Below are 23,112 nucleotides of genomic sequence, written 5' to 3' on the forward strand. Positions count from 1 at the left end.
GAAACGCACCACAATATTATATAACATGTTCAAATATTGTGATAGAGTTGCATGTAATAAATTGTATTTATTACAGAAAATATTACATATTGTAATTCATGATATAATTGCTGTTTTTATATCATAATTTAAACTGTTCCTCAGAGTAATTTCTAGATCCATTCATGGATTTTCTTTCACATTTTTCAATGCTGAGGTGTTATAAAGAGAACTTAAAATAGCAGTTAGATATTCAATTTGTTAAAAATCTCTCTTCAGTTAACAGTAAACCCTGATCTATGGTTTGTTGGAAGATAGCTTTTCTAAAATTTGTTTTGGAAAATATTTATACACAGTAATGAAAACTTTTTTCTTTTTCTAAATTCTTTATATTTTGTTTGAATATCACTTTGTTGCATATTTATATGTTTCTTTCAAGTTGGAGAAAAATTCTCTAAAATTAAAAATGTATAATTTAATGCTTCTGAAGTGGAATATCATAGTAGATCTGTTTTGTTTCTTCTTTAAAGCTAAAAGTAAGCAATGGATCATACCAGGTAACTACAGATAGCACAAATTCAAAATTAACTTCATTTTTGATGATTATTCACTTTTTATTTGGGAATATTATTTTGCTGAACTCTGCTAGTACATCTTAGAGCTTGTTGAATGGAATCTAATTACTTTAACAGCATGTAGTCCACATCCTATTACATGTCAAATTTAGGTCCAAGGTCAAATTTCACATTCCATCCTGGTATCCATCTTTGGGCAGATCTAAAAACACTGCATTTCATCTCTGGAGTTGTTCTAAAGAGTAGCAGTCCTGTTGGTGCAGCAATGAATTCCAACTATGTTCCATACACAGCAAAAACAAAAGCTTCTGGACTTTGGGTAAAAATTCTTGCTTACTCATGTTTTTGTATGCCAGCCATATTTGTGAGATTAGGCAAGCCTTCAAGATTTTTTCATCAGTCTCTTAAGTCAGTTCCTAAAATTAAAGGCTGCTTTCTCAGTTTTCCAGAAAAGTCTAAATCCATTTTCCCAACTGATGTAAAACTAGTGAAATATATGAATTTTGACTTGTTTTCCTTTTCTGGTAGTTCAACAATACATGTAATGAAAATACATTTTTTGGTATAAATTTTGATGCTTGGACAACCTGATTGAGCTGAGTAATAATAACTTTTTAAACTTTATGTATGTTTTCTTTCCTTACCTTCTAACTCATAAAATTAGCAGCCTCATTTTGAATTTTCTGTCCTTTAGAGTGATCATTTACTTCATTATGCTTATCTGTATTCTATTTTTGTTTATTTTAACACCTCAAATTGAAACTGTTTATACTAAACCTGGACACTTTCCATTGTTTTCTGTAAATACTGTGCTTTCAGTGACCCAAAAAGCATTATTATGGTTGGCAAATTTTCATACATAATGCCATCCTTCTAAGAACATCACAAGAAGGTTCTCAACTGGCATTTACTTATGTTTGCTGAATATATTGATTGCTCTTTATTCATCCCTCTTTTCAGTGCTATAATTACATTTGTAGTTTTTGTGTGTGCAAATTATGTTTTGTGATGTGTAATTGTATATTGATTTGGTAAAGAATATGAGGTTGTAGGAATTTCATCTGACCTATCCGTATTGTGAATTGCTGAGTATAATATTCTAATTTTCATCTTAAAAATAGTAATTGAATTTTCATTAAATAGAGAATATATAAAAAATTGGTCAGGAATTTTATATGAGTCACGCTTGATGGAAATTTGCTTATTCTTTTGGTTTCCAGTTTAAAAATATTTAAGCAATATGCTGAGTTCCACTTTCATATTTCTGTCATGATCATTTCTATCTTGAGCTCAACAATCTAAAGCATTAAGGAATAGAATTCAAAGTATATATAATTTAGACACATTTTCATCTAAAATACAAATTAATGTAAATAATGTAAAATGTAAATAAATTTAAAAATAAATTTTATTTATATCTTCAAAAATTATTTTTCTTTTGAACTATTCAAGATAATGTTAAAATTAGAGTGATGTATAAATTATAATTAATGAATATAAACTTCTAAAATAAAAATGAAAGTTAAAATATTTTAATTAAAATTTTTTTCTTAAAAAGAAAAATGTCATATAATTTTTCTTAAAATATTAAAATGACATTTTAATTAAATCACATTAAATGTTTTGTAAAAAATAAAACTATTTGCAGTGTCAGCATTCACTATCCATATAGTTGCCAATGCAAAGAATCAGTATTATGCTTCATACCTGTTATATCTAAACCTACTTCTACAAATTAAAGAGCAACATCAATTATTAAAAATTGCAAAATGTCCCTTCATTGCGATTTGCAACTGCTATGAACATTGCGATATTTGTGAGGATGTCCAGAACTGTGAGTTGGAATATGGGTGAATGAGGAAAGATGAATGCTTGGCCCCCTGGAGGAATAATAGTTCAGTTTGAAAGAATCTGTCTTAATCCCTTCAGGCTGCTATAACAAAATACCACTGACTGAGTGGCTCATAAACAGCAGGAATTTATTGCTCACAGTTCTGGAGCCTGGAAGTCCAAGATCAGGGTGACAGCATGGTTGGGTTCTGGTAAGAACCCTCTTCTGGGTTGCAGACTGATGGCTTCTCCTTGTATCCTCATGTGACAGGAAGGGATGAAAGCTTTCTTGGGCCTCTTTTCTAAGCATACTGATTCCATTATGGGGATCCACTCCCATGACCTAATCCTCTGCCAAAGGCCCCCCTCCCAGTACCATCACCTTGGGAGTTAGGATTTCAAAGAACGAATTTTAGGGGGATGTGAACATTCAAACCGTAGCAGCATCTATTAGATTTATGCTGAGAGGGATAAGTTAATTTGTTGTCTCTTTCCAAAGCAGTGTCCACACTGACAACATTGGCAACAGAGCAATACAAGCCTTTTAGGACATCTGGACACAATTGCTTTCAGTTTCAAGGTCTTAGAGCAAGAGCTATGCAGAATCATTTCTCCAGCCCGGGTGGTGGTAGTTACGAATGATGTTCATGTTACAGGATGCACTGAGCCAGGGTACAATCTCAGTGCTTGCGCATGCCTCTGTGTGTGTGTGTGTGTGTGTGTGTGTGTGTGTTATGTGTGTGTATGTGTGTGTACACCCTAAGACATAGCATCCAGGGCAGCTCTCTTTTTGCTCAAATGAGAGCACTACTCACATCTGATATCAGACATCAAAGCAGTATGGGTAGAAGAATAGATTTGGAGTTAAGAATTCATTTTGTCTTTTTTAAAAATTTAAGAATTGTTAGTTAACTATAAAGACGGTCTTAAATACTTTTAGGGGAATAGCCCCAAAACAAACAAATGAAACTAAACAACTCTCCCCAAACCCCACCAGAAACTCCAAAACATTATGTGCATTTTTGTCAAGAAAGAGATAATCATGTTTTTTTTCCAGACCACCCACTGTTTTTTATAATCCAAAGTGCACATGTAATCCAAAAGCCATTCATCCAAAAATGAAAAAGAGCTCTTGCATAATAGCGGTTGTGGTCTCCCTGTGTGAGATTATAGAAAATATATGTTTATTTGGCTTTGCTCCTGGTTCCTGACACAGGGCTCCTGAAATCCCAATAATTTCCTGGGTGATAGAAGTGTCTTTGGTTTTAACAAGGTGACTCCTGAATGTGGGCTGGTCACCAGAAAGACTAAGCCACAGTTAGAAGCTTGGAACTTTTAGCCTCAACCCCCCTTTCTCCAGAGAGGAGAGAAGGGCTGGACATTGAGCTGTGACTGATTATGCCCATGGGATGAAGCCTCCATAAAAATCCAAAAGTACAGGCTTGAGGGACTTCTGGGTTGGTCAACTTGTGGAGGTGCTGGGAGAGTGGCATCTGGAGAGGGCATGGAAGCTCTGTGCCCTCCGCACACACTTGCTCTCTGCATCTCTTCCATCTGGCTGTTCATGAGTCCTTTATCAAATCCTTTTATAATAAACTGGTAAACAGTAAGTAAACAGTTTTCTTGAGTTCTGTGAGCTGCTCTAGCAAACTAACCAAACCCGAGGAGGGAGCTGAAGGAACGTCTGATTTACAGGTGATTGCTCAGAAGCACAGAGGACTAGAGACTGGCATCCAACATTGGGGTGGGGGCATTCTTGTGGGAGCGAGCCCTGAACCTGTGGGATCTGATCCTGTCTCTAGGTAGATTGTGATAGGAATTAAATTGGAGGACACCCAGCTGATGTCAGAGAACTGTGTGGTGTGGGAAAAAACCCCACACATCCGGTGTCAGACGTGTTGTGAGGGTGGTGGTGTGAGAGTAAAGGAGAGACACGGGGGAGGAATGAGGCATCTCTCACACACTCTATTCAACTCCATGGCACTTAACCCACTGCATAATTAATTTTTATATCATCTGTTTAACATTTGTTTCCCTTGTTGGGGTTTGAGGGAGATTTATTATCCCACCTCCTTCCTTCTCTGGGTTCAGAATCAAGTAAGAAAAAACCCGCATAAGTCAGACAGAGATAAAAACATCAGCCTTGTTACTGATGACACTCTCCTGACAACCCCGCTTGCTGCGGATGTTTGTGACTCATCGACGGAGAGATGCCTGAGTTTTTGCAGGTTCAACTAAGTCCTTGGAAGATATATACAATACTCACAAGCCCCCATTCCCCACTTCTTTCAGGAGATATCGTAAACTTCCAGAGATTAAAAAAATTAACTGCAATCTCTTCTAATGAAAGAAAGAAAAAAAAAGAGCATACGGCACGCTGGGAGTAGAGCCGCAAGAGGAAGGACTTAGGGGCGCTGCTCCAGCAGCAGGACAGGGTCCGGGAGGGGACACGTGGCGTGTGTGCGCGGCGTGTGTGCGCACGGCGCCTGCGCGAACGCGGACACGGACACAGACGCCGAACCGAGGGGCTGTTTTCGGTGTGTAGCTGGTGTTGGTCTGCAACCTGGCGAGTTCTCCGGTTGAGAGCCGACACTGGCCCCCAGACGTGGAGGACAAGGAGAGACTGAAGAAGGAGGCAGCCACTCCGGACTGGTAGGTGACAGGTTTAATAAGCAAGGGAACTTACATAGGAGGCTAAGACGAATAGATTCCGCACCGCCCGCCGGCTACAATCTTAACGTTTTTACAGAGGCCTTACCGGGATCCAGTCACGTATTCCATGCAGATGGTATCAACAGCACTTTTCTCTCTCAAGGCTGCATCCTTGAAAACGGCTCCCCCTGAGGGACCAGAGGGCACAAGGTACAGGGGAGGGGGTGCAAACCTCGGATTGCCGGGGTCTAGCTCGTGGGTCAGCCGGTGGTCATGGCCTCTCCATGACCTCCTCCAACAGCTGGGCCCTTCTTTCTCAGCAGGTTGGGCAGAGGGTGATGGAGATGGATTTTTAGGGCAGGGGGTGAGGGGTGGAGGGAGGGTCACTGAGATTCCAGAGCTCCTGAGCTTTCAGGCTTCCTAGGGTCTCTGGTATAAATAAGAGACTTTAATTTTCATCCCTCTTGATAAGACGGTTTGAGAGAGTTGGTTAGTTGTTAGGTTGTATGAGGTCACCAGGGACCTTGAACTGGGAGAGAGATAAGAAGGGAGCGAACAGAACTAAATGGGGGTAGCCCGGAATGAATGTTGTGACAGAATAGAAACGATACATTCATTGAAAGTGGGTAAGCAAAGCCAGACTGATGGCTAGGGTTAGACTGTGGGGGTGGGGGATCAGCCCTAGCTGGGCTCAGGGGGTGACCAGGTGGAGGTGAGCCTGCCACTTGTGGTTGTGGAATGTAAATTAGATGGTGGAGGTGTAGGCAGACACGGTGGTGAGGGGTGGGGCGGGGGCTCGCCTGGCATACAGATAGGAGCCCCTGCCCCCTCCTCCCCAGTAAAAACGCCCTTCCCTCTGATGAAATTGGAGAAGCTCACCTGACTGGTTGCTGCTAGTGGCAAAAACTAACAGCTTGTGCTCAGAAGGGAACTGAGTAAAAAGCCATCGCTAAAGGAGTGTGAAAAAATACTTGCCAGTTAGGCCTGGAGGCCAGGCTGCCTTGTGGAAGAGCGTTACATGTATCTGAACTTTAAGAAACACTGGTGCATATTCAGGGTTGTGTGGAGTTTTGAGTGAATGCTCAGTAGTGTTGACTTAGAAGGGAACGTCTCTGCACACAAACCAAAATGACCTAAATAAGGCTTGTGGGGCTCAGGCAGTGGTTATCTGTGTAAGCTAGTCTGTGCACATCGGGAATCCCAGCTGTTCCTTATTTATTTATCTTATTTTGGGGGGGGGATGGGGAGGCAATTAGGTTTATTTTCATTTGCTTTTTTAACGGAGGTACTGGGGATTGAACCCAGGACGTCATGCATGCTAAGCATGTGCTCTGCCGCTGAGCTCTATCCCTCCCGTCTTCATCCAATTTTATGTTAGATTCTGTTTCTACTAGGGTGACCATAGGAGATCTAATAAATTTAACCACAGGGACATAGTGGCCCTGTAACCAAGCACATTTTACATGTCTTGTGCAATTTTGCAAGGAAGTAGGGTAAGAAGGTGGAAATGTGTTTGCAAATCTGTAGCTTCTGAAGCATTTGATTTTGTAGACTGAGGGGCGACCTAGGGTGGCAGTTTACTTTCGCTTCTTTAAAAGGTTTTAGGACTGGATTTGTCCTATGATATCATTTAATTTCATCTTCTCACTTTAGAAAAGATAACAGACCCACAGAGGGTCAGAGTTTTGCTGAAGATAATGAGACCTTGCTGGCTGTCAGGCAGGATCTTGAAGGCGTCCTGCTCTGATAAGACTGGAATCCGGGGAATCTCTCTGTGGGGTTTATGTGACATACTGGGCAGCAGGGTCTCTTGAGGGTGCCCTCAACTCCCTCAAGCTGCTTGTCCCCCTGCGTGGGTCTTGTGGGAGAATCCTGCCCCTGAAACCCCCTGGGGTGACTTCAGAGAGCCCCTTGGAGGATGAGTGAGTCCTGTGTACTTGCTGCCACCACTGCTTAGCCTCTGGGAGAACACAGAGAGAACACAGTGCTGCTTTCTTCCCTTGGCATCTCTCAGGAAGAGAGATGCGCATGTAGGCCAGTGACACTGGGGGAAAGGGAGGATTCAGCTTTGGAGACTCGGACATCGAATTTGAGACAGGGGAGATCAATGCATCCTGCAACTGCTCAGCTGAGTCTGCGACACTGACCTCCCTGCCTGTTCCCCTTTCCAGGCAAGAGCTCCCCTTCAGCACGTAATCTGCTACCAAAGCACCTGCTCATTCCCTCTATGCCACACTTTGGAGACCTTTCAGCCTTCCGCAAGCTGCTTACTTGCTGGGTGCCCCCCTCCCCTTAGACAGGAAAGAAAGACACATCCGGGGAGGTCAGAGCAGTGACGCTGAAGGGGTCATCATCGGTGATGTCAGCTTCCCTTCCCTGACGAACCCAACCCCAGAGCTGCATTCTGCTGGCGCACATAGCATTATTTGACAGATCTTGGTTGATTGAAAATAAATTTGTGGTAAAAAAAAAAAAGACAGATTTTAGAACACAGTGGGGTATGTTTAAGATTGATTCTCTGATCTCAGAGAAAAGAAAACTGAAAGGTAGTTTTCCTCTAATTTCAATCAGAATATTTTGAAGGTGAAAGGGATCTTAGTTATTATTCTGTTTCCTTGTTGTTATACAAATAGGGATTTAATGACTTGGTGTCTCGCTGCCTGAACCTTGGTTCAGTAACATACACGCAAATATTTTCATTTTTGGATCGAATGGAATTATCTGTTGGATAGATACCCAAACACCTCTTCCCTCAGATTCCCCGTTCCTTGCTCATGCTTCCTGAATATTTGGCTATCGAGTGGCTCATTAAGCTGGGAAACAGGCGGTGGCTTTGGGGTCTTTATGCTTTAATCTGCGTCTTGCCATGGGCTCATGACTTCTGAAGCCCGCCCCGTGACAGTTACAAAGACTGCCAGAGGCTCAGATTCGCAAATACTGACAGTTTTGCGAGGGCTGTTTTGATGAGTGCAATTAAAAAACACAGCACAATCCTCCTCCACCCCTTCCCCTTTAAAAAAGCTATTGCATGCTGCAGACTCTTGAGTCATTTAGATGGTCTAGGATGTTAATAACGAAGGCTCGTGCTTCAAAACAGCCCACAGCAAATAGATGCAGGGTTGTGGTCCAGTTCCATCTTTTAGAGAAGCGAAGTGAAGGCAGCAAACTGGCCATGAAGCTTGAGGCACATCGCTCATGCCTCACCACAGCTTGAGCTGTGTTTAGCACATAGTAGGTTCTTCATAAATACTTGTTGAATGATGAATACGTGTCAGTGAAAAGAGGGTGCTTAAATTATTTAAATAGAAGCTAAAAATTATATAGAAAAGTCAACTTTGCTCTGCTTGAGCACACTCAGATAATGAGTGTGCATGGCAGGCACTCAACCCATGATATGTGTGTGTGTATATATATGTGCATGTGCATATATTTGTATATGTATGTGTATATATATTACTGCTGTTGCAAAGCTATAACTACTGCTCCTGTTATTCATACACCCAACAAGTATTTCATGAGTATACATTATACGTAAGACACTGGAGCTACAACTAGGAACAATAATAATTTGTATGATAAAGTGGGAAGCAAATTTGCTTTGGAATCAGACACCCTGGGTTTGAGTCCCAGCTCTTTCACTTAACGACCTTTAGAGAGGACTTGGGCATGCTAACTTCTCTGAGCCTCTGTTTTCTCATCTTTAATGTAGAGATATTAGTGGCATTTTTGATAGTAGGGTTGTTATGAAGATTAAGTGAAGTAAATAACATCTGTTAAGTTTGCAAAGTCACAGACCGTGGTCAGTGTAGGAAGTTTTTCCACGGACAGAGTGTTTCAGAAGCTATGGCATTTCACCACAAGAGGGCGGCATGACCACACTGTTTGGAACCCCCTTTCCTCCCCATGCAGATGGCTCCCAGCATTGAACACAGCGTCACACTCATATTGTGAGTTTAACGCAACATTTAAAGGCCTAAACAGCTTAGTATAATATTTTAAAAGTGGCAGGTTCTAACCTCCAGGCTTCTCTTCAACTGGATATTGATAGGCACGATCAATTAGATATTCTACATTCCAGATGTTGAGAATATTTTTGCAATTAGGACTCAGCTGGTTCAGAATTTTTGTCTTAAAAATTAGGCCAAGTTATCTAAAAGCATCAGACTGTCTCTGAGTATACCCAGAGTTTCATGGAGAGTTGGCCCAGCTGCTCAACCCAGGCCTCCTGGTAGTCATTTGAAGTTTGTATAGATTCTTTACCCTGTATTAGACAATCTTTCATTCACCAGATATTTACTGAGGACCTACTACGTACGTACCAGCTGCTGTTCTAGGTGCTGAATATTCAGCAGGAGGTTAAAAAAAAAAGACAAATTAAGACATCATCATGGTCAGTAAGCAATTTATGAGATTTATCAAGTTTGCAAATTAAAGTAACAAGAAAGAAGCAGCACAACATGTTAGAACAATAGGGCAGGGCTGCCTGTTTCCACACCCGGGCCTGGGGCTGTTGTAGACCCCTTTGTTGGAGTGGCCAGCGCTGATCCTCACCCATGGCTGACGGGCTGGACTTTGCCAATGTGATGTCCCAGCAGGGAACGTGTATATCAGTGATTCTAAACCTTTGTGCCATGCCACACAGGTGTAGTACTCAGAACTGTAAGGAGTGCATAAGGGGAAATTTGCTCATTGCAATGAATCTCAGCCTAGAAATCAGGGAGCAAAAACTGCAACCTGCTTTATCCTCCAGTGAGTCATTCTAAGTTTATTTTGTTCCCTGATTCCATTAGGTAGGACAGTGCGGGGAGCCGCTCGTGACGGAGGGCTGCCGAGCACAAAACTTGGGCGTAAAACCCCAAAGTGCAGGGCGCCAGGCTCTGAGATTGAGGCTGCCGAGCACAAAGGATGGGCCTAAACTCCCACAGTGCGGGGCGCCCGGCTCAAAGGTCAATTGAGTTAGAACAATCTCTGTCCCGCCACCTCTTTTACTAAAGAATGCACCAGGTGCGCCTATGCCTGAGGAAATATCCTGAGCTATTAAGTCACAAAGGACCTTCAGAGGGAGAGATACAATCGGCACACAAGTCAGTGATCTTTTTAGAGAACAATCACCTGAGATAATAGCACACGAGTCACGATGTTAGCTTAGAGGAACAATGCCTTAGTTTATCATCTTGGTTCCAGGAACTCTTAATCTTAGTTTTACGAGAACTGTAAACAATAATGATGTCTGTAACAATATACAAGTTAATGATTTTAGTACACGTTGTTAATGTGCCTTAAAACAATACCTTTGCCTACATGCAGGGATGTATGAGCTAATGGGTTAAAATCATATAAATTAACTGCAAGAAATAAACTCGTCGTCCACTCTTGACCTAGCGTCTTGCGGGCTAGAGTGAGACCCTCTCAACCCCAATTTGTCTTGTCTTGCTGTCTCTTTGTTACGTCTTTCCTTTTCTCAGTCCTGCAGCACAGGTTTCTGGACCTGATCGATTGTCGGCTGGCTCCGACAAGTGGCGCCCGAACGGGGACCTGAAATCTGGAAGGACTTTGCTGCAGCGACCGCCGCGGAAGAGAACAGAGAGCTCTCGGATTTAAAGTGAAAGTAAGTTTCCGCGGGGAGTGTATTTGAGAGTATGGGGCAAAATAATAGTAAAGGTTTATTTGTACAGATGCTTAGAGTTATGTTAAAAGAAAGAGGAATTCAGGTTACAAAGCAACGTTTAGAACAATTTCTTGTTTTTGTGGAGGAAATTTGTCCTTGGTTTCCAGAACAAGGCGCTGTCAATTTAGAAACCTGGAGAGTTGTTGGGGTTCGTTTGAGAGATTATTATACGGCTAATGGCCCAAATAAATTACCGGCCACTGTTTTGCCCTTATGGCAGTTAATTCGAGATTGCCTCGATCCAGCTACTGAGGGAGAGAAATTAGATACAGTCAAGATAGAAAATATTGAGCCTTCCGCTCCTACTAATACAGAATTGAAAGAAGCGCCCTCTGCTCCTCCTGCAGTAAATGCAAGTGACAATCCTTTTGATTCAGAATTAGATCCAGCCGATCAGGAGGAATTAGAGGAGCAAGCTGCTCAATATCATAGGGATGAAGACCCTTGGGGTGTCTTTTTAACTGAAGAAAATAAAAATTTTGACATGACTAAGCTTAAAAACATTATTACAGAATGTGTTCAACAAAATGTTTCTAAAAATAACCATAGGACCTTACCTCTAACTTCTTCTCCCCCTCCTGGTTACACATCCCAGGAGGCATGGACACCAAAATTTGTTGTTTTAAGTCCTTTACAAAAGGCTTTGCAACAAGCTAGTAAAGAAGGAGAACACATTCCTGGTTTTTCTTTAGTATATCCAGTCCTTGAGGATGCCCAACAACAGAGATACTATGAAACTATTCCTTTTAAACAATTAAAAGAATTAAAAATGGCTTGTGCTCAATATGGACCTACTGCGCCTTTTACACAAGCCATTGTTGAAAGTTTAGGAAATCAATATTTGCCTCCTAATGACTGGAAGCAAGTGGCACGCGCCTGTTTATCTGGAGGAAATTATTTACTCTGGAAATCAGAATTTTATGAAAATTGTGCAGCAACAGCAAGTATTAATCAAAGACAAGGTATTCAGGTTACCTTAGAACAACTGACCGGAGAGGGACAATACCAGGATACCTATTCACAATTAGGATATTTGTCTGGTGCTTATCCTCAAATAAATGCAGCAGCGTTGAGAGCATGGAGGAAGCTGCCAAACTCTGAAAATAAAACTGAGGATCTGTCTAAGATCCGACAAGTTCCCGACGAGCCATATCAGGATTTTGTTGCTCGCCTTATGGAGACCATTGGTAAGGTTATAGGGGACGAGCAAGCAGGATTGGTTTTAGCTAAACAGTTGGCCTATGAAAATGCTAATTCTGCTTGCCAGGCAGCTCTTAGACCTTATAGAAAAAAGAGTAATTTGGCTGATTTTATACGAATTTGTGCTGATATAGGACCTTCCTATGTTCAAGGAATAGCCTTAGCCGCTGCTTTACAAGGAAAAACAGTAAAAGAGGTTTTATTTCAACAAAATCGTCCTAAACACAATTTCCAAGGATCTTCCAGAGTAGCTGGTCCTCCTGGTAGTTGTTATGCGTGTGGCCAATTGGGACATCGAGCAAATCAATGTCCTAACGGGGACAGCAGCCAATGGGTCAAAATACATTAGTTACAGGCCCAAGCCTGTGTCCCAGATGTAAAAATGAAAAACATTGGGCTAAGGACTGTCGATCTAAAACTGACATAAATGGACAACTTCTGAACCAGGGAAACTGGGTGAGGGGCCAGCCCCAGGCCCCGAAACAATGTTACGAGGCAATTCAGGAGACCGCTCAGGTCAGCCACAACCCGTTTCTTCCAGACCAAGTATTTCAGACCTCTATAGAGCAACCCCAGGAAGTGCAGGATTGGACCTCTGTGCCACCACCTACACAGTATTAACCCCAGAAATGGGAATGCAAGCCCTCCCTACTGGAATTTATGGGCCTTTACCTCCCGGCAGTGTAGGATCATTATTAGGATGCAGTAGTACAACTATGAAAGGGTTACTTGTTGCTCCAGGAATGATTGACTCTGATTTTGAAGGAGAGATCAAGGTAATGGTTCATTCTCCTAGAACAATAACAGCCATTCCTGCAGGCCAACGTATTGCTCAATTGATATTGTTACCTACTCTTACTGTTGGAAAGAATAAGTCTAATTTTAAAAGAGGCACTGCAGGTTTTGGTTCCTCTGATGCTTATTGGGTTCAACAGATAAGCGATCAGAGACCTGAGTTAACTTTAGAGATTCAAGGCAAAAAATTTAAAGGCATTCTAGATACTGGAGCAGATATTTCTGTAATTGCTGCTTCCCACTGGCCTGAACACTGGCCAAAGCAAATTGCTCTGTCTATGTTACAAGGAATTGGCCAGTCTCGTAATCCAGAACAAAGTTCTGCTTTTCTTTCCTGGAAAGATGAGGAAGGACATTCTGGGGTATTTCAACCATATATCCTTCCTAATTTGCCTGTTAATTTATGGGGAAGAGATATTATGTCAAACATGGGAGTATTTTTGTATAGTCCTAATCCTACGATTTCTCACCAATTGCTGTCACAAGGACTATACCCAAATCAAGGCTTAGGAAAGCACAACCAGGGAATTACTCAACCCTTGCAGGTTAAAGGAAAGAGAGATAGAAAAGGCTTAGGGTATTTTTAATGGGGGCCTTTGATCGTCCTGCGGCCCATGCGGATCCTATTGTATGGAAATCTGATCAACCTGTATGGGTCGATCAATGGCCCCTTTCTCAAGAAAAAATTGCCGCTGCGAAACAATTGGTGCAGGAACAATTGGACAACGGACATATTGCTCCTTCTAATTCGCCTTGGAATTCTCCTATATTTATTATAAAAAAGAAGTCTGGTAAATGGAGATTGTTGCAGGATTTACGTAAAGTAAATGAGACTTTGGAATTGATGGGTTCTTTACAACCTGGTCTGCCTACTCCTATGGAAATTCCTGAAGGAACTTATAAAATTATAATTGATTTGAAAGATTGCTTTTATACTATTCCTTTATATCCTGATGATTGCAAAAGGTTTGCATTCAGTGTTCCTTCTACAAATTTTAAGGAACCTATGCAACGTTATCACTGGCTAGTCTTGCCTCAAGGTATGGCAAACAACCCCACCTTTTAGTCTTGTCTTTCTTTTCTCAGTCCTGCAGCACAGGTTTCTGGACCTGATCGATTGTCGGCTGGCTCCGACAGGACAGCAGAAACTTCATCTTAGTCAGTTTATGTCCCTAATTCTGGGGTGGGTGGTGCAGCAGGGGGCAGGGGGCGATGTGAAGGCATTTGATAAGTGCGTGGGGGCGGTCCTCCAAGTCCTTGCTGTCATTTGGGCCCAAGGCGTCTGCTGAGAAGTCCACTACTCATCTGGTCCTTGGTTATCAGTTCACTCAGGTTGCCAAGGAGACATCTATCCTCTCTTCCGTAAGTTTCAGACTCATTAGCTCACTGTTCCACTTCCTATACCTTTAGGGGCACAGCAATTGCTCTGTCATATTCTGTGAGGCCACGGTGGCTCCTTTGAGCTGTCTCAGAAGCACCAGGTAGCCATTCCTTCTTTGCATCTTGCTGCTTTCTCCCAAGGCTCTTCCCTGAGAACGAGGATCCTCTTTCCTGCTCCTAAATGCCTCATCTCACGCCTACCTGGGCATCTTAATGCCTCCCGGGGGGGTTGGCCCCATGTACCCCTTCCTCAGCATCCCTGATTTCTATAAGCTCATTGCCTCCCTTTATACTTCCTAGCTCAAGCTTGGAAAATTCTTTTAAATCTAGGGAGAAATCCTTTCTCTTTTATCCATGATTGATTTCTCTCTAAAAACCAATACCCCAAATTCTGTTTGCTTCACCTAAATTCCTAGTCTTATGGAAAACCCAAATCTAGGATGAATCTTAAAGGCTGTTTGCCTTTCCCTTTGCCTGTCTCTCTGCCTCCCATCTCCCTGCAAAACAAGTGCAGGCTAGCTGTGCTGCTTGCGGGTGGGCGTGGGGAGAAGGGTAGAAAGGTGAAAGGACATACAGGGAAAAAATATTGGTTAATATTTCAAATACATGATCCTGCCACACCAATAATAAAGTACCCACATTTGTGAATGATGTATCTTCTTTATAAATTGGAGTGATTTCAAGGTTGTCCTATAATAACTTCCATCCTATTGTTCCATTGGATTTCAGCTCAATCATTTCTCCCTCAGGGAAGGGTCTTCTGACCTTCCCTCATCTATGCTTTCATAGCATTATTTCCCCTCCTCTCATAATACTTAATGTCATTTAAAAAAATTCTAGTAAAGTACACATAACAAAATTTGCCATCTCGACCATGTTTATGTGTACAGTTCAGTGGCGTTAAGTACTTTCACATCTTTGTGCCAGCATCACCTCCAGTCCAGCCACAGAGTTCTTTTCAGCTCATAAAACTAAAATCCTTTTAAGTTATTTGTGTGATTCTTTGATTAATGCTCCACTAGCCTCTCAGCTCTGTGAGGACTCAGACTGTGCCCCGTTCTCCTCATCACTGTATTTTAGCGCCTGGTACCGTGTATACCATAGAGGATCGCTCAACCAGTGTTTACTGAATGAGTGGGTGCCTCTCACCTGCTTTCCTTATCTGTATTGTTGAGTAGGAGAGGAGCAAGGTTCAGCTGGTGTGCCAGAAATTTTTCTCAACCCTGAGTGCACGTGGGAGTGTGTTGTACAACTTCCCATCCTCTAGAAAAAGTTGAAGATTTTGGATTAACGCAATAGACTCAGACTGCATCTTTTCCCCAAAACCTAATGAAATAAGAAAAAAATCATAAAAGCAGAAAAAAGTCTTAAACAGTAACAAAAGGAAGAAAGAGATATAATGTAGTTATAAGGTTAAAGATATATAATGTCTTTTTATAGATAACTGATAACTATGTATATAATACCTATCTACCTACACTATATCTATCTATCTATTTATCTATCTATCTTTCTTTCTTTCTTTCTATCAACTTATAAGATATAATAAACTTTAAAAACTAGCTTCTGTGGAGAGCCTCAGAAGATGCTGGAAAAGATAGAATCCTAACTTTGCCTGGACTCTTCACAAGCTAGAATTCTCACTAATAGCCCCAAATTTGAAGAGGAGCAAACTGAGCAAACTGACCTAAATTTTTCTTCATCTGACCGAGGAATGGTGGGAGTGGATACTGAATGAAAATGGTGAGGGTTGTTCCATGGTCAGGCATGGAATTGGAGAAGCCTCCTGAAGCCCAAGGTTGCCTGCTGAAGCCCAAGGTCACCTAACAATGGGAGTGAGATACATTGCCATGTGCATGAATCTTACAGTACAGATATCATATAGTGGAGCAGAGATCAGGATTAAGTTTCCCAACCCAGTCTGCTCTACCCTGCCTACCATCTCAGGTGACTTCTTCCAGCTGTGGCTTGGACAGGAAACTAAACTGGTTTCTAAATAGTATGAAGACAGTCAAGCAGTCAGCCCAGTGTGTCAGGTCAGATGGAGAGTCTACTCGGGGCTGTTGAGAATGAGCGAGATATAAACAGCATGGCAGTGACGCAAACCTACTAGAGCAAGAGAGTCAACAAGCAAACCACAAACTGAAGCGAGCAAGCAAGAAGTATATCACAGAGACTGTGTTTTAAAAGAAAACATAACTCAAGAAACAGAAGAAAATTCTTTACAGTCACTTTATGTTATAGAACAATTTGTTATAAGAGAACAAATATGGTAAGTAAAAAACTCAAAGATAATAAAACAAGAGAGTAAAATCAAAAAGTTATGGAAGAGCTACGGAATTAAATTCAAGAGCTAACTGATGTCACTCTAGAGCTAATAATTGGTAACAGCAAAGAACAAAATTTAAACATTGCTGAAAGTTGAATCATTAATATAGAGGAAAGACTTGCAGTCTTGGTAAATGTAATTAAGAGAACAGAAGTTAAAACAATCAAATTGAAGCTAATAGAAATAAAGTACAAAAAAACTACATAAAAGTATGGGGTATCTCTAAAGACGGATTCAGGGAAATAATGAAGAAACTGTTCTCTAGAAGACAAAACTGAGTCTGTAGATCCAAAGGGCATGCTGTTTTCTAGGAAAATTAGAAGCATAAAGCTCAACACTAAGACATATTTGAGTTAAGAAATGGAAATTGAATAATAAAGAAATAATTCTTTAGGAATCTAGAGAGGAAAAGCAAGCCCTTTATAAGGAGAAAAAAAGCATAAGGTTGGTCTCAGATTTCCCCACAACAATATTTAATGGCAGAAGACAATGGAAGCAGAGCTCTAAAATCCCAAAAGGGAAGTATTTGACCTTGGGTTCTTTTACTTGTCTGAAGTGACGTTCAGGTGCAAAGGGAATTTTGAAACACAAGAGATATTAACAGCACCTGTAGGAACTTCTTGGGGGTGGGGGAACTGCATGCACATAAAGCCAGCCACTTAACATGTGAATCAGAATGCAGAATACAGGAGTATTCGAAGCCCTGGTAAATACTGGTGGTGAAAACTGAATTCGTATAAATGTAGAACTAACATTAAACAACTGTGGGAAATATAGGTAGATAAAATGGGAGTGTTATAAACATGGACAATGTAAAAATAATAATATAGCTAGCAAATATTAAGAAGTGGGGGAGAGAAGAGAAAGAAATGTGAGACTATTGAAATCTTTATGTTTCATAGGAAATAGCGGAGTGAAGAGAAACTACCAAAATATGCACCCTTAAAAAAGACTGCAATTCTCTGACGTTTTTAATAAACTAATTTCTTAACCTCAGAGAGATTAAAAAAAATTTTTTTAAGTGATGAAAGATTTATTTGAAGTTCAATAGTTCCTTCTATTTCACCATTTCTTTTATTTTTGTAAAATCAAAGTAAATTTGAAACTATTTCTTTTTAATGAAGACATTCATATGCAAGAATAAACTCATTTTAATAAACACATTTTTTGCCTTTCTCTTTCTCTTCTATCTTTCCTTCTCTCTGTATTTGTGCCTAGAAAGACATGCGTGACCATTTTAACTTAATATGAATAGTTATTCCTGACATGGGATTTGAATTTCTTTTTTGACCTTTGCCTTTGTGATTTTTCTACATTCTTTACATTTTTATGATAGATGTGTGCCATTTTTTATAAAAATGAGTGATTTTTAAACTTAAAAACCAAAGAAAAGTGTGGAAATCAATATGATATTAGCAGTGGCTAACTATGGGAGGATGGAAATTGGATGGTTATTAGATTTTCTTTGTACTTTTCTGTACTTTTAAAATTTTCGAAAAATTTGTGGAGAGAAAAATAAAAAGGATAAATTGAGGATATCTGCTTTTTATCAACTGAATAGCAATCATGCTGGTGTCATTTATGGGCTGCCTAAGACATTCAAGGACAGGTTGACAGAAAGACTGGCAGGCCAGAACAGGATCTGTTGTAGTAAGCCACAGGATATGGGTCCCTGTGGCACACGGCCACTCTTGGGTGGTCCAGGAGAAAGGTGACAGTGTCTGTATACTAGGAGCCTCTTTCAAGGCACTGGGAGAATCATAGAAATTTCAAGAGAACAGTCAGACCTATTCATCATTGCATATACTTAAATATGCCATGACTCAGTTTTCCCCTTTACACCTAGTAAAGTCTGGAAACACTCATAGGTGTTAATTTTTTCATTGATTTTGTAATGGAATTTTATTCTATGTATTAAGTGTTCACACAGAGGGAAATATATCAATGAAAACTAGTGAAACAATAAAAGTTTTGTACCAAAAATAGGAGTAGATTTTGCTATACTATTATGAAGAGGCTATGATGCCCAAACAGTAGGTAAAGCATAAAACCTGTATAGCTAAAAAGTAGCTGCATATTCGTAATGCCTTTAACCACGCTGGTCTGGCCCTCCCCTTGGTGCTCTGAGACAGGCAGGCGCGGCAAGGTCAAAAGAGCATGAAGTTTGAAGTCAAATTCCTCATATTCTGCCTACAGTTTCCCTCTTTAGGAGGTGGAGATCCTATGACCCACTTTGTCGGGTTTGATTCAGATGACCTATGTATGTAGAGCAATGAACAGTTAGTTCAAGGGAGGTAACTGCTATTGGAGCACGTGGATGAGCAGGGAAAGACGCTTCCTCTTCTCTGGAATGACCAGTGACTAGCCGCTACTGAAAGGTGCTCTCGGCCTTCCTAACTGCTGTCTTTATTTCCAAATTGACCAATTACCAACCCGCATGGGGTTGTCCTGGACACAGAAGCAAGGAGCCAAGGGCAAGGTGCGATCAATCGGCAAAGAGGGAGTTGGAGGGAGCGCAGTCAGAAGCAAGGTGGGTCCCTGTCCCTAACTGTTGAGGTCTCGCCTGTGGGTTTATTTCAAGCCATGGGGAATTTCCAGCCCTGGCAATGAGATAGCACAGAGAATAAACAGGCAGGAATCACTACCTCTTCCACCTCTTAGGTGTAATGCAGGTCTCCAGCCTGCAGTCGGTGGAGTTGACTGACCATGATTCCTCATGTGGGATTAGAAGTCTGTGTCTTGGAAGTTTCTGCTTCTTTTGAGACAAGCCCCTGGCAGACGCTCGGACAGGACTGGGCTGAGATTTGCGCTTTGCCACATTTTTATCTTCAGCCCCCCCTGCCCCCTTTCTCTTCTCACCCTTTTTCTTTCCCCAAGGTCTGCCCATTTGCAAAATCAAGAAAGCATGCATTTAGAAATTCCAGGAGAACAGAACAGAGATACTTTATGAAAAGGAGACATGATCTCATAGAAGAAGGATGTTTATTTACTCCAGCCTTGGAGAAGTTCATTCTAAGGGCACAGTTTTGAAGCCAATGAAACGGACACCTGTGAGGGAGCTGGATGCTTAAAAAATTAGGAATAAAAATGTTCATTGCCTTGAGGTCCTAAAATCTAAAGGAACTAGCACAGACTTAAAGACAGACTCTCAAAGTTATTCTTTCCTCCCTGCTGACTTTATATTTTTCTCGCTTTTTTTTTCTCTGAACTTTTTTATATTTGGAGAAGGCAGAGCCTGTTCTTGGGGATTTGGGAGAACTGGGTTAAAACCGCAGCTCTAGACATCAGGTATTAGTAATGGCTCTCAGAGAAAGCTGGTCACCGCAGAGGAAGGTGAGTATGGTGTGGGGTTTGTTTACCTCCAGGCCCATTTTCCCCAGAATTTCTCTTTTCCTTAAATTGCTCCCCTTTTGTCCTCCTGAGGCTGTGGCATGTCCGTTGGCCTTCCTGACTTACGTATCCTGAGCTAAAGATTCCATCAACAAGCTTACCCTGCCACCCCCCACTCCCAACTCTTGACAAAAGGGACTGTTAGGCCTGACACATAGTAGGTGCTCAGATATTCATTAGGTAAGAAGTAAATAAGTTCTAGGTTTAACACAAATGGAGAAGCTGAGGCTCAGAGACATTCTCACTCTTTTCAAGGTTGTATCCTAGCAGGTAGCAGAGTTTAACGTCTGATTGACATCTGGGAAAACACATCTAAAAATGTGAACTAGTGGATGTGGGGTATTCTCGGTGTCCCATGATTAGCGCAGGAGGTGCTCACTGTTGGAGTCACAGGAGGAGGGCAGTGTGGGCTGGAGCCATCCATAAGCTGGGACTAGGGCGGTTATAGTAAGACTACAAGAAGGGAAGGATGTGAGCAATGAGAAGAAGAAATGAGGTTTGTGTTCCAATGGTCACAAATGCTCTGGTGGTTACTGGAGTAGAAGGCAGTTGAATACATTGATGGATAAGGTACTGGAATAGAAATGAACATGCTTTGTCTGTGTACAGATGAGGTGTAGTAAATCTTATATGTCCTCAAGATAGAATGTATTTTTCTCTTTCCTATTTTCCAATTTCCATTTTCAGTTTTATGTCATGAAATAATAATAACAATCCTCACAACAGTGATTAAACTAATAAATAACACTGTGCATTAGTGCATGGGAATGAAGAATGTACGTTATAAATAATAATAGTTTATTTATGCTACTGTCTGTACTCACCCTTTCTATTCTCCCAGCAAGGTGCTTGGGGATCTCAAAAAAGCTCCCAAACAAATACACCCACACACCCATATATACATAGGAGATATAGCGTAATATATATTCTATCACAGATAAGAAATCTTCCAAATGACAGTTCATAAAGAAAATGGTAACCCTAGAATAAAAATCATTAGAAATGGTGGACATTTATTAAATTTATATGCTACCGAAACTTGCTTTTATGAATCTATAACTTAATGTAGACATTTTTGGAATACAAATAGATACAAATCATAGTAAAACTTTATTGACCCTCAGGTAGAAAAATACATTCCTATGGCTTTTTTTTCGGGCGAAGCTATGCATTACCTGTCAATTTCAGTGGTTTACAGATGTCTGGATATTTGGAGTAATACACTAAAAAAAAAAAGCTTTTGAGGACCAACATAGGGCTACAATCCACTTTGCCAATTAAATTTATTTGGAGAAAAAAGTAACTGTTCTTTTACTAGTATTTTTCCATAAAAAGAATGAAGATTTATCAGTAAAAAAGTAGGAAGGATATAATCTCACAAGAAAGGTCTTTCGATTTATTCAATGAATAAAAAACATTAGCCTTATGAAATACTCTTGGTTGTTTCACTTATTTCATTGGGGATCAGTGAAAAATTTTGTCAAGATGGATGTTGATGCTGTACACAGGCAGAAGTTTAGGAACCAGTAATGTGATGCATTTCTATGAATTAGGTTTAAGAAGATTTTCCTTATTTCCACCAGCGAGATGCAGAAAGCGTATCACGGGATAATTTGAACTCGCTCGCTCTGGGCAGCTGTTCTCACACTTCAGCATCAGCATTCCGTGGAGAGCATCTTAAAACACAGCACTGCCCCAGCCCTGGAGTTTCAGACTCAGTGGAGGAGGGCGGGTTGTGAGGCAGGAATCTCTGTTCCTAGCTTGTTCTTGGGTGCTGTTCATGCTGCTGATCTGGAGGTCACACTTTGAGAACCACTGTTCTAGATTATTAAAGGCAATTGCTAAAATGCAAATGTCTTGCCCAGGAGTCCTTATGGCCCAGAATGCCTTTATTACCTTGTCCCCTGGGTGAATGCTGACACATCTTTCTAGAGATGTGACTTCTCTAAATATTTCTCCTTCCTTAGCCCTCCAAGTAAAATCTCTCTCCCTGCTTTTATTTCTCCATCTCCTTCATTTCCTTCCTTTTCCCCCTTCCTTCCTTCCATCCATCCTTCCTTCTTTCCTTCGCTGGTTGTCCCCATTAGACTCTTGTGAAGAGCCAATGCTGTAGTTCATTTATCTTTGAATCCTGGAATCCAGCATCATACCTGCTGTTGATTTTGTCATCTTTTTCTTGCTGTATCACGGCAACAACCAAGCTAGAGAGTTGAGTAATCAGCTGGTAGATTTGTTCTCTGTAGATGGTCTGGATTATTCAGGTTGAACGTTTTGTCTCCTTCCCCTCACTCCTGCCCCCTGTAATCTATAGCACAGTGTTAATTTTTTAAAAATCACATAATAACTGATTAAGATACCCATTTTAAGTGACTACTGTACCAGCAATAAGTCAAATATTGGGGTAAACATATGGAAGTCCCCAGTCACCGTATTTGTCAATTGCTAGCTTAATTGGCTTTCCTAGAACTGGAATCCTATTCAGTATATCCCTGGAAAAAATTTCTATGCTATGTCTACCAGTTTTGGGGGACATCAAAGTGTGATACTTTAGATATGCAAATACCAAAACTCTTCAAGGTCCTTTTGAATATTAAAAAAAATACAGAATAATACACATCCTTTGGGTATTTTTCCAAATTCACAGGTAGGTATTGAAAGCTAGAGCCATCCCGAGTACCTGAGTTTTTCAGTGGCTCAATGCCCCTCCTCTCCATTTCTTATACATTGTATTTCTTTTGAAATCAGGGATCATTACAATGAGATAACAAAAATATTTCCAGATACAAATAGATGACAAATGTAGATAACTTTCATTTTTGATTTTTATGGATTTGTTTTTGCCATTCTGATCAAAATTTCAAGACCAAAGGCGACTGATGGTGTGACCCAAGTACTCAAGAAGAGGCTGAGTGACTGTGGAAAAGATAGGTTTCACAACCTGCATTACATTTATCACTGTTTACAAGTCCATGAAGACAGAGATGGGGGAGCAAAACATGTTTGGGCTGTAGACCTGGACTAGGGAGCAGAAGGACATGCAAATAAAAGAATGGGGTAGAATAGGTAAACGGGATTGGGGTCCCAGAAATTTTAAGGCATTTTCTCTAGCTAATGTGAAATATAGTATTTCTCTACATACATAATTAATACAGTGAAATAAAACATTTGAAAGATTCATTTTTGTCAAAAGATGCCATTTTCCATATTTCGTGAACAGGAATTACTCAGTACTTCTTAAGTGTGTTTAGATTGCTGGGACTCTGTCATGTAAGAAGTGTAGAGTGTGTTGCCCTCAAACAGAACACCACAGCTAA

At 40.8% G+C, this 23,112-nt stretch overlaps 1 long non-coding RNA gene across 3 annotated transcripts in view; it reads left to right on the top strand.

Moving 5' to 3' along the window:
• Positions 1-4,829: 4,829 nt before the first annotated feature.
• LOC116281011 (uncharacterized) overlaps positions 4,830-23,112 on the top strand; it is a 183,889-nt gene continuing 165,606 nt past the window's right edge. For all 3 annotated transcript variants that reach the window (XR_012073775.1, XR_012073776.1, XR_012073777.1), the window contains exons 1-2: positions 4,830-5,036; positions 10,502-10,644. This is a non-coding gene — a long non-coding RNA (uncharacterized lncRNA). The remainder of the gene's footprint in view (positions 5,037-10,501; positions 10,645-23,112) is intronic.

This window comes from Vicugna pacos, chromosome 6, assembly GCF_048564905.1.
Source record: "Vicugna pacos chromosome 6, VicPac4, whole genome shotgun sequence".
NCBI lineage: Eukaryota > Metazoa > Chordata > Mammalia > Artiodactyla > Camelidae > Vicugna > Vicugna pacos.